A 16074-nucleotide genomic window follows, 5' to 3' on the forward strand; every position below is an offset into this window, starting at 1 on the left:
GCGGTGGGTGGTCCACGTCGAGGTGGGCCGGCTTGAGGCGGTCTATGGAGACACGGTCAGGAGTGCCGCCGATGTCCAAGGTGAAATGTTTCACCCCGGTCTCCAGCACGCGGAAAGGCCCATCGTACGGGGGCTGCAGTGGTGTCCGGTGGGCGTCGTGCCGGACGAAGACGTACTCCGCGGTGCGAAGCTCCAGGGTGACGTGCGTAGGTGGGTGCCCATGGTGCGCCGTGGGCACCGGGGCAAACCTCTTGGCGGTCTCCTGCAGCGCGGAGCACTCCTGCGCCGCGGACCATGGTGCCGTGGAGTCGGGGAGGAACTCGCCCGCCATCCGCAGCGGTTGCCCGAAGACCAACTCCGCCGCGGATGCGCGCAGGTCGTCCTTGGGCGCCGTCCGGAGGCCCAGCAGCACCCAGGGGAGCCTGTCAACCCAGCCGCCGTCGCAGAGGGTCGCCCGGAGTGCGGCCTTCAACGAGCGGTGGAACCGCTCGCACAGGCCGTTAGCCTGGGGGTGGTAGGCCGTGGTGCAGTGCAGCTGGACCCCGAGCCCCCGCGCGACCACCCCCAGAGCTCCGAGGTGAACTGGGGGCCGCGGTCGGACGAGATGTCCGAGGGGGCGCCAAACCGGGCGACCCAGGTGGCGATGAACGCCTGCGCGGCGTCCGCCGCCGTCATTGACGCCAAAGGCACGGCCTCCGGCCACCGGGTGATGCGGTCCATCATGGTCAGGACGTGGGTGAAACCCCGCGAGGGGGGCAGAAGTCCCACCAGGTCCACGTGAACGTGGTCAAACCGACGTTCCGGCACCGCAAACGGGGCCAATGGGGCCTGGGTGTGTCGGTGCACCTTCGCGCGCTGGCATGCGAGGCACGTCCTGGCCCAGCCGCAGACGGCCTTCCGGAGGCCATGCCAGACAAACGTGTCGGCGATCATCCTCTGGGAAGCCCTCGTGCCCGGGTGGGACAGGCCGTGGATGGTGTCGAAAATCTGGTGCTGCCAGCTCGCGGGCACGATGGGGCGAGGCCGCCCGAGGGAGACGTTGCACCAGAGGGCCGTGCCCGCGCTGTCACACGGCACCTCGGTGATGCGGAGGCCCGTAACGGCGGTCCGCAAGGCCTGGACGTCGGGGTCGGCAGCCTGGTCCGCCGCCATCCGGGCATAGTCGATGCCGCGTGGGTTCCTCAGGACCGACACGACGTGGGCGGCCGTGCCGGCCCCGAGGGAGGCGACCACGTGGCAGTAGCGTGTCTCGTCCGCCGTGATGCCTCGAAGCCTGAACTGGGCTTCGGCCTGCAGGAACCAGATCTCCGCCTGAGCTTCCCAGAACTCGGGGAGCTTTATCGCTACCGTGTTGGTTGCCATGGCTGTGGCGGGTTCGGGTGGTCAGAGACGACTGACCAGAACGTCGGAGGTCACCAATGAAGCGCGGTGTTACGCGCGCTGCTTGTTAGCAAGGAGGAATTGGACAATGCGGTAAGTTGTAAGAGTCTTTATTCAAGAGCTCCACTGTAACACTGGAGCGTTCCGGGCTGCGCGCCCGGTGTATATCCCGCGGCCACGCCTACCCCTCGGGCGTGGCCGCCGCCCACTTGGCGCGCGGAATGATGTCATCACGCCAGTGAGCTTTCGTGTCCGCCACATATATATATATATATATATATATATATATATATATATATATATAAATATATATATATATATATATATATATATATATATATATATATATATATATATATATATATATATATATATATATATATATATATATATATATATATATATATATATATACAGACTTGGCATTTAATATGGAATATTTTTTTTTGGGGGGTGAACTTACTTTTCAAGATGACTTAGAACCAAAAGTTCATTGGAATTATGTTGAAATTATTCTAGATTTTGTTAATGTGACCTTTAAAAGAAGCAAAAACCACATTTGACATTTCGAAGCAAATTAAATTGATCCTTGAAAGTGATGTAAACTGATATCGAACTCAATTCACGGACAGTACTGTATTAAACTTCTGTACGTTTTCCAGAAGTATCTCTTTATTTTGCACATCAGCCAAAAAAAATTTCAACAAAAACAAAGGCTAAATTATGGCTGGGATTACAGACAGTAAAATTACAGTTCAGTACTTCGTGTAACCCCCACGAGCATTCAGGAGAGCACGTACACATCGAGGCATGCTGTTCACGAGATTTGCCAAGGTTTGAACAGGAATCGCTTGCCATGCAGTGACAATAGTCTGCTGCAATTCATGCACAGAGGTCGGCTGCTGGTCCAAGTTGTCGATTTGACGCTTTAATTCTGCCCACAAGTTCTCTATCGGATTCATATCCGGGGACATGGCAGGCCACTCCATATGTTCTACACCATGGTCAGCAAGAAAGTGTTGGATCTTGTGAGCACGATGAGGCCATGCATTGTCATCTTGGAAGACAAAGGTTCCTCGAAAGGCTGCATGAGCAAATGGAAGCAATGTTTCTTCCAGAATGACCCTGTATTTGAACTGGTTCAGGTTTCCATTCAGAACAACCAGGTCAGTTTTGCCCCCTGCATGAAAAGCAGCCCAAACGGTCACCCCACCACCTCCAGCTTAGACTCTTGGCATGATACAATCTTCGTTGTGGGCTTCATGCACTTGTCTGCACACACGGACGTGGCCATCTTGATGATAGACCAGAAATCTAGACTCGTCACTGAAGGTCACGTGATTCCAGTGTCCTGGCTGCCATTGACGGTGCTCTCTGGCCCACTGCAATCGGCGCTGGCTGTGTTGTCTGGTCAGGCGTGGCTTTCTCAGGGGACGCCTGGCACGATAGCCTGCTTGAACCAGTCGTTGGTTGACTAGCCTTCTGGATACAGGCACATTTGTCAGTTGCTGCCACTCAGCCCTAAGCCGATTAGCTGACTTGGTGTGGCCATTGCAGACTAACCGGTGCAGCTGGCGATCATCTCTCCTTGTGGTTCTGCGTGGACGTCCTGGCCTCGGTATTGGAGCAGGGACAACCCTCTGAGCATTTCGTTTCAGGATCTTTGACACCTGACCTTGAGTGATGCCAAACTGCTGAGCAATAGCACTCTGTTTCATGCCAGAATTTCGTAAAGCCACCACTCCATGACAAACAGCATTGTCAAGTTGATGGACCATCTCCTGAGGAAGCGGCAATAACTTTTGTAGACGTGCAGCAGTTGTTTTCCACTAATACAGAACGCAACAACCCTTCTATACCCGACTGTGAAGCCAATCGTTAAATGCACCTGTCCGTACATTTTGCCACGCCACCTGTGATATAATCCTGTTGTTGACTTCTTGCCGTGACAGACAATCAGTGACATGGTTCTTTCAACAAAGACATCACCGAAGGGGAAATGAAACTCACCAGATTGATATACTGAGTTCAGAAAGTAAACCCAAGTCAAGAAATAAAAATATGCCATATTAAATGCCAAGTCTGTATATATATATAAAGCACGTTAAAAATGATGGCTTGGAACAATTTTTGATAGTATAGTCGCGTAAGCATGCCAAAGTCTGAAGTCTGGGCCTCGTGTCAGGTGTGCTTGTATCTTCTTTATTTATTAGACATCATACAGACGTAAATGAACACTCATTTTACTCTGCGTGCATTGCACATCATGTACAGCAAATTTCACCTCCCTCTGCCTTGTATTTATTGTGATTAAAAAAAATACCGCTTCTGTACACCGACCTTGAGGCTCAGTTTACAAGCCACCGTCTACAATTCCAATGTAAGAGGCATGATTACTCTTCTTTTGGTTCTTCGGAGTCCTTGGGGTCTTTTATGTCCATGGGTTCGTTTGTGTCCTTGGGGTATTTTGTGTCCACTGGGTCTTTTGGGTCTTTTGGGTCTTCAGGGTCTTTTGGGTCTTTTGGTTCATCGGAGTATTTTGGGTCATTTGAGTATTTTGGGTCCTCGATCTGGATCTTTGGGGTATTTTAGGATATTAGGGGTAATTTGGGTATTTGGTGTCCACTGGATCCTCAGGGTTTTTAAGGGTCTTCTGTGTCTTTTTGGTATTTTGGATTGTTTGGGTCTTTGAGGTCTTTAAGGGTCTTTGGGGTATTTTGGGTCTTTGGGGTATTTTCGGTCTTCTGGATATTTTCGATCTTTTTGGTCTTCAGGGTTTTTTGTGGTCTTCGGGGTCTTTAAGGGTCTTTGGGGTCCATTGGGCTTTCAGGGTATTTTGGGTCTTCAGGGTATTTTGGATCTTCAGAGTCCTTGGGGGTCTTCTGAATCCTTGGGGTCTTTTGGGTCCTTGCAGTTGTTTGGGTCATTTGGATCCTCAGGCTCTTTTGGCTCTTCTGGATTTTTGGGGTCTTTGGGGTATTTTTGGGTCTTCATCGTCTTCTGGGTCTTTGGGGGTATTTTGGGTGTTTGGGGCCCATTGGGTCTTCAGGGTCTTTTCAGTCTTTTGGCTTTTTGGGGTATTTTGGGTCTTCAGAGTCCTTGGGGTCTTCTGAGTCCTTGGAGTCTTCTGGGTCTTCATGGTCTTTCGTGTCTTTGGATATTTTGGATGTTTGGGGTCCATTGGGTCTTCGGGGTCTTCTGAGTCCTTGGGGGTATTTTGCATCCTCAGAGTCTTTTAGGTCTTTTAACTGTGTTCAAAGATTGCCATTAAACCCCCCCAATCAAATCTCTCCAAAAGCACTACTCAAAGCCTTTAAAACCTACCCTTATGAAGGGGGACCGACAAACACACACACACACACACACACACAGACACACACACACACACACACACACACACATACACACACACACACACACACACACACACGCACACAAACACATTGTGTAAAATTTGATAGTTATGTACATTGATAGCGAGATACCCGTGCTATGCACAGGTGGGAATCCAAAGGCAAACAAACAATGCGGAAACGGTGAATGTTAAACCATGGAACCAATACATTTCACATTATTGTGCCACATTCAGTCGAACTTCAGACATGGAAAGCCGGTTCGTGAATGACTTGGGCAAAAAACGGCGAATGGGAAACGATAAACCAATAAATTCCACATTCCTGTGCCGCCTTCAGTAGAACGTCAGATATAAACAGCCGGTTCATGAATGACTTGGGCAAAAAGGGTGAATGGAAAACGATGAACCACATATATACAACCACATACATACGCGATATTACATTTTATAAACAATTGAAGTTGAACATAAAAAATAAAAAATAAAAATCTAACATTTTTTCAAAAAAAACCTACTTTTTTATTTTAAAAAAAATACCCTTAGGACATACCCATGGGAGAGATAATTGAATACCAGAACTTTGGTACGATTTCACAAAAGTTTGAGGGAGTAGTTCAGTGACAAGACCAGACAAGACAGACACTGCACAGATATATATATATATATATATATATATATATATATATATATACATATATATATATATATATATATATATATATATATATATATATATATATATATATATATATGTATATATATATATATATATATATATATATATATATATATATATATATGTATGTATATATATATATATATATATATATATATATATATATATAATATATATTGTTATGTCGATGTGTTAGAGCAATATGTAGAGCAGCTAGATCTGAATAGGTAACATGCTTTGAGATGTCGTGATAGCTAGAACCCACTATGTACCTTTAATAGTGGGGCGGCTTAGCCCAAATATTCAAAAGAATTGTGCATTTTGTGATACAAGCACCAAATTTGGCACAAATGTACATTAATATGTTGCGAACATTTTCAGATATTGGGCCACTTGAAATTCCGTAATTTTTTTTTTCAAATTTTTCGGGTGACACCGTCACAATTTCGGTCTTCGAGGCCGGCCGATAGGCAAAGTGTGACCGGAAGGGACGAGGTTCTCCTGACCACGTGGCCCTCGATCTGGGAAGCGAGAGGCGTTCCATTAGTGGACGCGCCCCTCACGCCCGACTTTTGGGCGGCCCCGGCAGGCCGTTTGTTTTGACGTTCCGTGACAGGCCCCGCACCCCCACCTCCGGGCCGACCGGAAGCTTGTGCTGAGTACATCATACCTGAACAACTCAGTGAGGCAGAACACAGCAGTGCACACCAGGGTGACCCCTTCAGTCCATAAACCAATTAACCTGTCCACTGCAGGGCATATAGAAATGAAGTTATTTTCTGCATATAATAATAATATAAGTTCAGTTCTATATAACAATTTCTGTTATCACCACTACCACTACAACTACCACTACTACAAGCTTTGTCTGGAATTTTGTGGACTAACAGACAAACAGACATACAGACAAGCTGGGATCAAAACATTACCTCCTTCCACCATTGAGTGTAGAGGTAAACATCATGGAAATTATATCATGCCCTAGATTTAATTCATGCTTACCTGTGTATTTGCTTCACTGGTTCACAAGGTCTTTTGCATACATGTAATTCAGACTCTCGTCTTCATTGCTGACCACACAATGTTCGCAACATATTAATGTACATTTGTGCCAAATTTGGTGCTTGTATCACAAAATGCACAATTATTTTGAATATTTGGGCTAAGCCGCCCCACTATATCAGCCGGCCTCGAAGACCGAAATTGTGACGGTGTCACCCGAAAAATTTGAAATTACGAAATTTGAAAAAATTTGAAAAAAAAAATTACGGAATTTCAAGTGGCCCAATATCTGAAAATGTTCGCAACATATTAATGTACATTTGTGCCAAATTTGGTGCTTGTATCAAAAAATGCACAACAGGTTTGCTATGCTGCTACACTATAAGTTAGTATGTATAGGCGTTTTGTCGGGTAAGGAGTATACTTGTGAATCTACCAGGAGGTTCGAGTGTTAAGTAGAGTTATGGATTAAAGAGTAGCACCCCTGTGTGTCCTCACCTGGTTAGCCAAACCTTTGTCCCTTTTGGCACTGCAGACCAACATAGACATTCCGACAGGTCCTTAGCGCAACACTAAATAACGCCCTTCCCTGACATGACTGAGGAAGAAACCAGGCCGGGACACCGCCGATAATGGCCACCGCCATGTACACCTCCGACAGGCCTATCCACCTCGATTGCCACGTGCTATGACCACACCACAGGCCTGTGATTTGGTGGAGGCCACTGATTGGGTGACGCGCCAAGGCTGACGTCACCGCCGCGGAGTGATACCAGGTGCGGCAGGACTTTGGTTCGAGTGAGTGAGTTGCGCAGCAGTTGGTTCGTGGTTGTTGGTTCGAGAGGAGAGATCAGCGAGCTCTGAACGCATCTGGGTGTGGAGAGTTGCGCAGCACGAGTTGGTTCAGAGCAGTTGCGCGGCAGTTCGGTTCGCAGTTCACAGCTTGAGTTGGCAGTCCCGGTGCGATCCTGAGTTTGGAGAGTCCTGTCCCTGGTCGAGTGGAAAGTTACAGCTCGAGCAGCTTTCGTCCCGGCCGGCAGCCCGAGTGGAGTTCGCTTGCTTCGTGCAGCCCTGCGTTGGACCTTTGCAGCGAGGGACCTCATGGTGTGCCATTGAACCGACGAGACCTGGTGGTGCTCGGAGGCGGACGGAGAGGGCCGCGGGGCCATGTTACACTGAAGATGACCAAGACCAGATAAGCCCGAGCTCCGCGATTACATTTTACACGACGAGACTATTATTTTCTTTCGTATTCATATTCCCTCGTCTTGTTTCTGAAGTCAGTGTGTGGGATCCCAATTTAGGTTTCTTATTAGATTTATTATCGCGTTTTCCTGTCCCTGCGTTCTGTTCAATAAACCCTTGTATTATTTTCCTTTCCCATTCAAACCTGTGCCCGCTTGAGTTGATTGACCCTACAGGTTCGGAGTGTCGCAGTTAAGCGCTTGCGCAGCTTCCATTCTCCTCATTCCTCCCGCGTGACCATAGTAAAATCCGTGTTTGGTCATTGCCTCCAATAAGACCATTTAGGCCATCCGCGACGTTGGTGTTAACTGGAGTTGCGCGACAACTGGTAGTCAGTAGTGGGATTTGAACCCCGTAGTAAAAGAAAAATAAATTGGTGTCGGAGTGTGGAGAATTTGGAAAGAAATTTTTTGTAGTCTGAGGCGGAAATTTGCATAGTTGATTGAGCTACGAGACGCGAACAGCGCGTCAGTTAAAATTTTATTTTATTCCTGTTGGAAAAGCCACGCGGGAAAGCGACCTCCTTTACGAAGGAGGAGGTGAGCGGTATGGAAAGGAGAATGAAAGATGTGGGAAGCATAGGGAGTGGGTCGGATGTAGATGGGGGAATTCCGGGTAGTGATGGAGTTTCCCCCGCTGCTATCAAGGAGGCCCCGATGGATTTTCAGGCCATGTATGAAGGATGAATGTATCAAATGAGGGCCCAGAGTGAGAAAAGTGAGCGAGCCAGTAAATAAATGAAGGACGACATGAGGGCTCAGAGTGAGAGCAGTGAGCGAGCCAGTCGGGAATTGAAAAGAGAAATTTGGGGAATAGATAACATAATTGGGAGATGGAAAATTGATATAAAAATGAATATGGGAGGAATGAAAAGGGAATTGAAGGGAGATATGAAGGCTCAGGGTGAGCGATTGGGAAATCAAGTTGGGGAGCTGAAAAACAAAATGAAGTCCCAGGGGAATGAATGTAGGGAAGGAATGAAAGGAATGAGTGATCGAATGAAGGAAGACTTGAAGCGAATGAATAACAAAATGGATGAACAAAAGATTGAAATGAAGGGAATGAAGGAGCAAATTAATGCTCAAACCAGAAAATTGAGGGGTTGACGGGAAAATTGAATGCCCAAACCAAAAACATAGAGGGATTAAAGGGAGAATTGAAAGTGCAAATTGAAGGAATGGGAAATAAAATTGATGGGTTAAAAGGGGAACTGAATGCTCAGAGTAATAAAATTGATGGGCTGGAAAACAAAATGAGTAAAGATATGGGAGAAATGAATAACAAAATGGATGAACAAAAGATTGATATGAAGGGAATGAAGGAGCAAATTAATGCTCAAACCAGAAACATTGAGGGGTTGACGGGAGAATTGAATGCCCATCGTGATAAAATTGAGGGGCTAAAGGAAGAATTGGAGGGGCAACTTGAAGGATTAAAGGAGGGATTGAAAGAACAAATCGAAGGGATGGACAGCAAAATTGATGGATTGGAGGGAAAAATGGAGGTGATGAATGGACAAATGAATGAACAAGGGAATAAAATGAAGGAAAGGATTTGAACAATTGGAAGGAAAAATTGAGGGACTGATTAACAAAATTGATGAATGTACGAGTAAATTGAGGGAAGGACGAACGAATGGTGCCATTGGGGCACAGGAGAAGCCAAAGGTGGCAGAATTTGAATCGGAACGGGGGGAAGCCAAATTGGGAATGGGAGAGAGTGCGGCCCATACAGATGTGCACGAGGCTCAGGAACAGGGAATGGCAATTGTGGAATGCACACAGGCGAACGTGGAGTGCCCACAGGTAAATGGGGAAGATTTGATTGTGGCATGTGAAGAGGTGAAAGGGGAATGCATACAGGTGAGTGTGGAGGGCACACAGGTAGATGGGAAGACTGCAGTTGCAGAGGTAAATGGGGGATATTTCACACCTCGTGGCCTGGAGGTTTGTCGGGACCGGGTGATGTCACAACACCCCAACCGGGAGATGAATTCGGAGTGGTGCAGCACCAGGGCGGTGGTGCAGAGCAACGGGGGGTAGAGTTATTGGGGGTCCGTGTAATGGAGCCGGACCGGGTATTTATTGGGGATATTGGGGAAGTCCTGTCGGAGCCGGAATTGATGGGGGATGATGATGAGGATGATGTGATTCAGTGGCTGGGGACCTGGGACAGTCCCATGGAGGTAGAGTTTGTTCAGGCCCAAAGGAGCCTGGGTGATGAGGTGAGTTGGTCCGAGGAGGTGGTTGAGGTGACCAAGGGGACCCTCACCACGAACACAAATTGGGTAACAGAGGCTCCGAAATTGAATGACCAGTTGGAGGAGTGTGTTGGCTCCGGGCTGGATTTGGATCTTGGAGGATCGGGAGATCGAGCCTCAGATGATTTGGTCCCCGTAGGGAATTTGGACCAGCTGCAGGGAGGGGTGGAACAACCTGTAGGAGTTGTTACCTGCAGCTGTGGTTTGGCACGGGGGACCAAAATTTTAAAAAGGAAAGTTAAAATAAAATTAAAATGGGAAATGGATTTGGCACAGCCATGGAGGGAGTTGGTCCCCGGGCTGCGGAATGTGGACTACGGGAGGTCATGGGAGATGGCCTCGGGCAAAATTTGCCCCTTTCAAAATTTGGGTATGCCAGTCAGCTGGGGGGCTGTGCTGGCGAGATTTGGACATGGGGTCCAGCCATGGGTGGTATGGTACGACCTGGGCCCCATGGGGGGTCTGGTGGAGTGTTGCTGTGTCCCTTGTCCGTCAGGGCACCGTCCGAGCGGGTGGCTCAGGCCGGCAGGGTCACCGGACCCTGGTGGGGGTTAAGACCTTCAGGGGGTCCGAGGTGGTTTCTCAAGCCTGGAATGGCATTTATTGAGGACCACTAGGGGGAGGTGTCATGGGTCGCGCTTTGATGGTGGCACTGCGGACAGCCCACTTGGGCCTGATGTGGTGACCACACGGGCATGCGGCCAGACACCCTCTCCCTGAGACTTTGAGACAGCCAGCATGTGGTGGCCTGCCATGCTGGCTGGTCTATGGACGCGGGTCGAACCGAATGGACAGGAATGAGACAGCCTGCCGGACAACCATTGGGGCATCTCTGGAACATGATGGTGAGAATGACCTTCCACAGATGCTCCGTTATGATTTATGGACTCTCGGTTTGGGAAGAGAGCCACGGGATTGTTGAATCGGGAGATGTGTAACGAGCCGAGCATATGGGCCATGCTCGGCTGGCATGTGTATGGCAAAGCATCTTTCTTTGGTGAGTTTAGTAAGATGTGAAAAACGAATGGCATGGGTAATCTGTGGGTTAGATGTAAATTTAACGGTGAATTTTGTGGAGAAATGGTGGTCACTGCACAGTGACGCCATTATTGATCCAGGTGTGTTAGACCAAAGTGTTGGAGGCTGTGATGAAATTGATAGGGTAGCAAGACACAGCCTTCAACTGGTTGCGGGGGCGACTGCGCCAATATTTGGGACGTGGAGTCATGGGGATGTAGTTGTGTCGTTGAGGGTCAACGTGGTGCTATGGGTGTCCGAGGTGTGTGGACCATGCCTTCTGGGTGGGTCTCCTGGTGGAGCATGGCTGTCGACTGGACCTTGGTGTGGTCGTGTGGGTGAGCACTGGGGGGCTGCGGTTCTGTGGACTGGGGGACGAGAGGGCAGCGTAGGTGACGTGAGGGGAATGCCACGCACTGGGACCGTCTCCCCCAGGGCCGAGGTTGTGTGTGCGGTAGTATGTGTTGTGGCAGCAGGTGCTCACCACATTGGCCAGCTGGGGCTGGTGCAGCTGTGTTCCCCGCAGGGGGGCCGAGGGATGGATGGTGGGTCGCACCCTTATGGACACTCATGGGGCCATGTTGGCGTTTTGACTGCTCACCTTGTCCCGATGACCCTTGCACGGTAGAGGTGCAGAGCTGTCGTGGCCACAGGTAGTCGTGTAGTGATGATCACCGTTGGATGCGGACCCACATACCTGCCAGTGTAGTGGACAAAAGAGAAATTTGGAGAAATTTGATTATCCCAATGGTAAATTTTGGGATTGTGATGGGTGGATGGCACCTTTGGACTTGACCAACCGGAAGTTACCTGTACATCAAGGTAGGGGTAAGGCCTTGATGGTTACTGTCCCAGGCGTCAGGACTTGCTTATAGAAATTTGGGGACATGTAATTTGGAGTTGGGAGGCGGGTGAGAGTGATGACATGGCCGGTGAGGGGGATGGAATGTGTGCCACACAGAGTCTTGTGGGTGGCGTTTGTGTTGGTGTTGTGGTTATGTGTTTTGATGTGGTCGTGAGAATGGAAACTGAGGATGAGTGGTGATTATTGGAAATGTGCTTTTGAAAATGTGTAATGGTAAATGTGAATTGGGGGATTTCACATGCAGCAGGCCATGGCAACCCTTGTAACATCTTTTACACCATCTTTGGAATTGTGCTGAATTGTGTTGAGAATTGAATGGCAGCGGGGGAGGAAGTGTGTTTTGGGGTCTTGTGCGTGGGGAAGGTGTGTGTATCCGCAGGTACAGATCAAGCTCTGAGGAGCGATGCCTGCGGCCCCCCCTCTGTGGCAATTACCCCTGGCAGCCAGTGGTATCTGGAAATTGGAGCTCGTCGGTGGAGGGTCTGGTTTGGCGCCCTGGGGTAAAGGAGACCCCCGGCGACCCATGGAGCTGCGCGGCAGCAGGAGGCAACGGAGCCTGGTGTGTGTGGAGACCCTCACCGGCGAGGTAACGGTGGAAAGGGGCTGTTGGGCTGTCACGGGGCCAAGAGGTAAAGGGGGGGGGGGGTGGTGGGTGCAATGAACTTGTAAGTCAATTGACTTGTGTTTGGAACTACGGGCACCACAGCCTGAAGCGCCCCCACCATCTTTTTGTGTGGTACCTCCCCGCTGCCTAGCAGAAGAAAAGGAATGTACACATGTATATGACATCAATGCCATGGTCCTGCAGTGGGGTGTAGTGAAGTAAGTGCTTTGTTGATTTTTGAAATGCGGTAATGAGTGGTGGAATGAGAATGAGTGGTTAAGGGGTTTGTGTTGAACGAATGTGGGCGAAATCCACCGAGCCATGTCACTCACCTGCAACATCTGGACAGGGCCCGTGGAAATTTAGGGGCGCATTGGGGATGGCCCCGCAAGTAAGGTTGTGTCTTGTGGCATCCACCAGGGGACGCGGTCTGTAGACTGTGGTATGTATAAGTGTATAGAGTTTTTGAATTTTGTAAGTTTGATAAGGTTTGTGGTTAAGTTAGATTTTTTGTGTGTTGTTGTTACCTCCCTCCGCAGGAACAAAGAGGAAAATGTAAATACATGATTGCATGATCGTTAAGGGGTTTAGCTTGTTAGGTAAGTGTAGGTAAGTAGTCCGACTCACTTCCCATAGCCCTCCTGATTTATTTCATAGGTTAATTAAGTGTGTGACGGTAAGCGTTAAGAATGGGATGGTAGCGCCCTGAAGTGAACCTTGCAGGAGCTACGGTTCCAGGGGGGGTCCGGGGAGGGGGGGGGCTGTGTTATGTCGATGTGTTAGAGCAATAAGTAGAGCAGCAATATCTCAATAGGTAACATGCTTCGAGATGTCGTGATAGCTAGAACCCACTATGTACCTTTAAGTTCGTATGTGTAGGCATTTTGTCGGGGTAAGCAGTATACTTGTGAATCTACCAGGAGGTTCGTGTGTTAAGTAGAGTTAGGGATTAAAGAGTAGAGCCCCTGTGTGTCCTCACCTGGTTAGCCAAACCTTTGTCCCTTTTGGCACTGCAGACCAACATAGACATTCAGACAGGTCCTTAGTGCAACACTAAATAACGCCCTTACCTGACATGACTTAGGAAGAAACCAGGCCGGGACACCGCCGACAATGGCCGCCGCCATTTACACCTCTGACAGGCCTATCCACCTCGATTGCCACATGTTATGACCACACCACAGGCCTGTAATTTGGTGGAGGCCACTGATTGGGTGGTGCGCCAAGGCTGACGTCACCGCCGCGGAGTGATATGAGGCGTGGCAGGACTTTGGTTCGAGTGAGTGAGTTGCGTAGCAGTTGGTTCGTGGTTGTTGGGTCGAGAGGAGAGATCAGCGAGCGCCGAATGCAAGTCTGGGTGTGGAGAGTTGCGCAGCACGAGTTGGTTCAGAGCAGTTGCGCGGCAGTTCGGTTCGCAGTTCATGGCTTGAGTTGGCAATCCCGGTGCGATCCCGAGTTTGGAGGGTCCTGTCCCTGGTCGAGTGGAAAGTTACAGCTTGAGCAGCTTTAGTCCCGGCCGGCAGCCCGAGTGGAGTTCGCTTGCTTCGTGCAGCCCTGCGTTGGACCTTGGGAGCGAGGGACCTCGTGGTGTGCCATTGAACCGACGAGGCCTGGTGGTGCTCGGAGGCAGATGGATAGGGCCGCGGGGCCGTGTTACACTGAAGACGACAAAGACCAGATAGGCCCGATCTCCGCGATTACATTTTACACGACGAGACAATTAGTTTCTTTCGTATTCATATTCCCTCGTCTTGTTTCTGAAGTCAGTGTGTGGGATCCCAATTTAGGTTTCTTATTGGATTTATTATCGCGTTTTCCTGTCCCTGCGTTCTGTTCAATAAACCCTTGTATTATTTTCCTTTCCCATTCAAACCTGTGCCCGCTTGAGTTGATTGCCCCTGCAGGGTCGGAGTGTCGCAGTTAAGCGCTTGCGCAGCTTCCATTCTCCTCCTTCCTCCCACGCGACCATAGTAAAATCCGTGTTTGGTCATTGCCTCCAATAAGACCGTTTGTGCCATCCACGACTATGGTGTTAACCGGGGTTGTGCGACAAATATATATATATATATATATATATATATATATATATATATATATATATATATATATATATACGTATATATATATATATATATATTATATATATATTATATATATATTGTTACGGATCCGGGGGACGGCACTCCCGTTAGCAAGGGGGGGTTAATCCCCCTGTCCTGTTAAACTGGCCGTCTGACCGGTCCTGGTACTTGTAACGCTCTTTTGCGGGGTGGGATTGATCAGGGTTATTGGTCAAGGTGTTCTCCCGAATACTTTCACTAATCCCTCCGCAAAACAGTGAGACAAGTACCGCTCGAACCACGGACAAGATGGTATTTGCCGAGCGGTTTAGCAATCCGCGGTTCGAGCCGTTATCAAGGGACTAAACCCGATTCCGAGCGTTGGCCAAATTGTGCCACAGGTAATCAATCAGGAAAAGACTAAAGCGATCGGGGAAGAATGAAACCAAAAGGGGGTAAGAAATAACAGGTATTTATTAATTATGTACAACAAACCAAAGGAAGAGCAACGAAAGTAATATACTGGGCGAAGAAGAAGAAGAAGATACACAGGGCAGCCTTAAAACAGTCTTATATTAAACCCCAGACAACAGACTTACACGACAAGGGAATTGCAGGCAGGAATGGCTGGAAGCAGGTTCGGAGGAAAAGCTCAGGGAGGAGGTCCGCTTCAAATCCATGCTCCGGGCTGGAAAACGAGCAGCCAGTGGCGGCCCCACGTATATGGTTTCAGCCGCGAAAACCCGGCAGGCAGCGCGGTTTATGTTGCCGCTGTCTTGGCGATCCTAGCGCACCGACTCTTCCACTCCAACGATGCTAATGCTCAACAAGCTGCTCAATGCTCCTGTCTCCCTCCTTCTCATGAACCTCCTCACGCATCTCTCTCATGAACCTCCTCACGTGGCTCTCTTAAGCAGTCCCTTTCAGTTGCTTTTATTGCTGTCGGCGGTATCAAGCCGCCAGCTCTGAGAACACGCCTACCAGGTGGCTCACCGGGGTGCTCGTTGGCCGGTCAGGGCTGGCTGACTCCACCTCCCATGACGAGTCGACGTGCCACGCCCGTGCTGGTGGCTCCTCCCCCTTCTTCTCCGAGATGGAGCACATGGCAATGGCGTCTTGTGGGGATAGCAAACCACTCGCACCGCTTTTGAAGGGAACGAAAGGGACCTATCTTATTTGATTGATGCAACGCAGATTCAACTATTGGAAACACAGCCTTACCTGAAACACATAATAATGAAATAACTACGAAGAGGGCCTATGGTTCGCTACGTGTTGTTCATGGACTAACTAGCAGACGACCTTTGACCTTAACAATGAAATGGAGGTATTTACAAAGAGAATTATTTACAAAGGGTATATTTACAACAATTTACTAAGTGCAGGGTTCTCAAAAACCCAACAATATATATATATATATAAATATATATATATATATATATATATATATATATATATACATATATATATATATACATATATATATATATATATATATATATATATATATATATATATATATATATATATATATATATATATATATATATACATGCATACAGACTTGGCATTTAATATGGAATTTTTTTTTTTCTTGACTTGGGTTTACT

General features: G+C 48.4%; 1 protein-coding gene across 2 annotated transcripts in view; it reads left to right on the top strand.

The window, feature by feature from the left end:
* LOC137430247 (zinc finger protein 385D-like) overlaps positions 1–16074 on the top strand; it is a 161730-nt gene that overhangs the window by 1162 nt on the left and 144494 nt on the right. The window lies entirely within an intron of this gene.

The sequence above is a fragment of the Myxine glutinosa genome, chromosome 6 (assembly GCF_964187855.1).
Source record: "Myxine glutinosa chromosome 6, kmMyxGlut1.1, whole genome shotgun sequence".
In the NCBI taxonomy this organism is placed as follows: Eukaryota; Metazoa; Chordata; class Myxini; order Myxiniformes; family Myxinidae; genus Myxine; species Myxine glutinosa.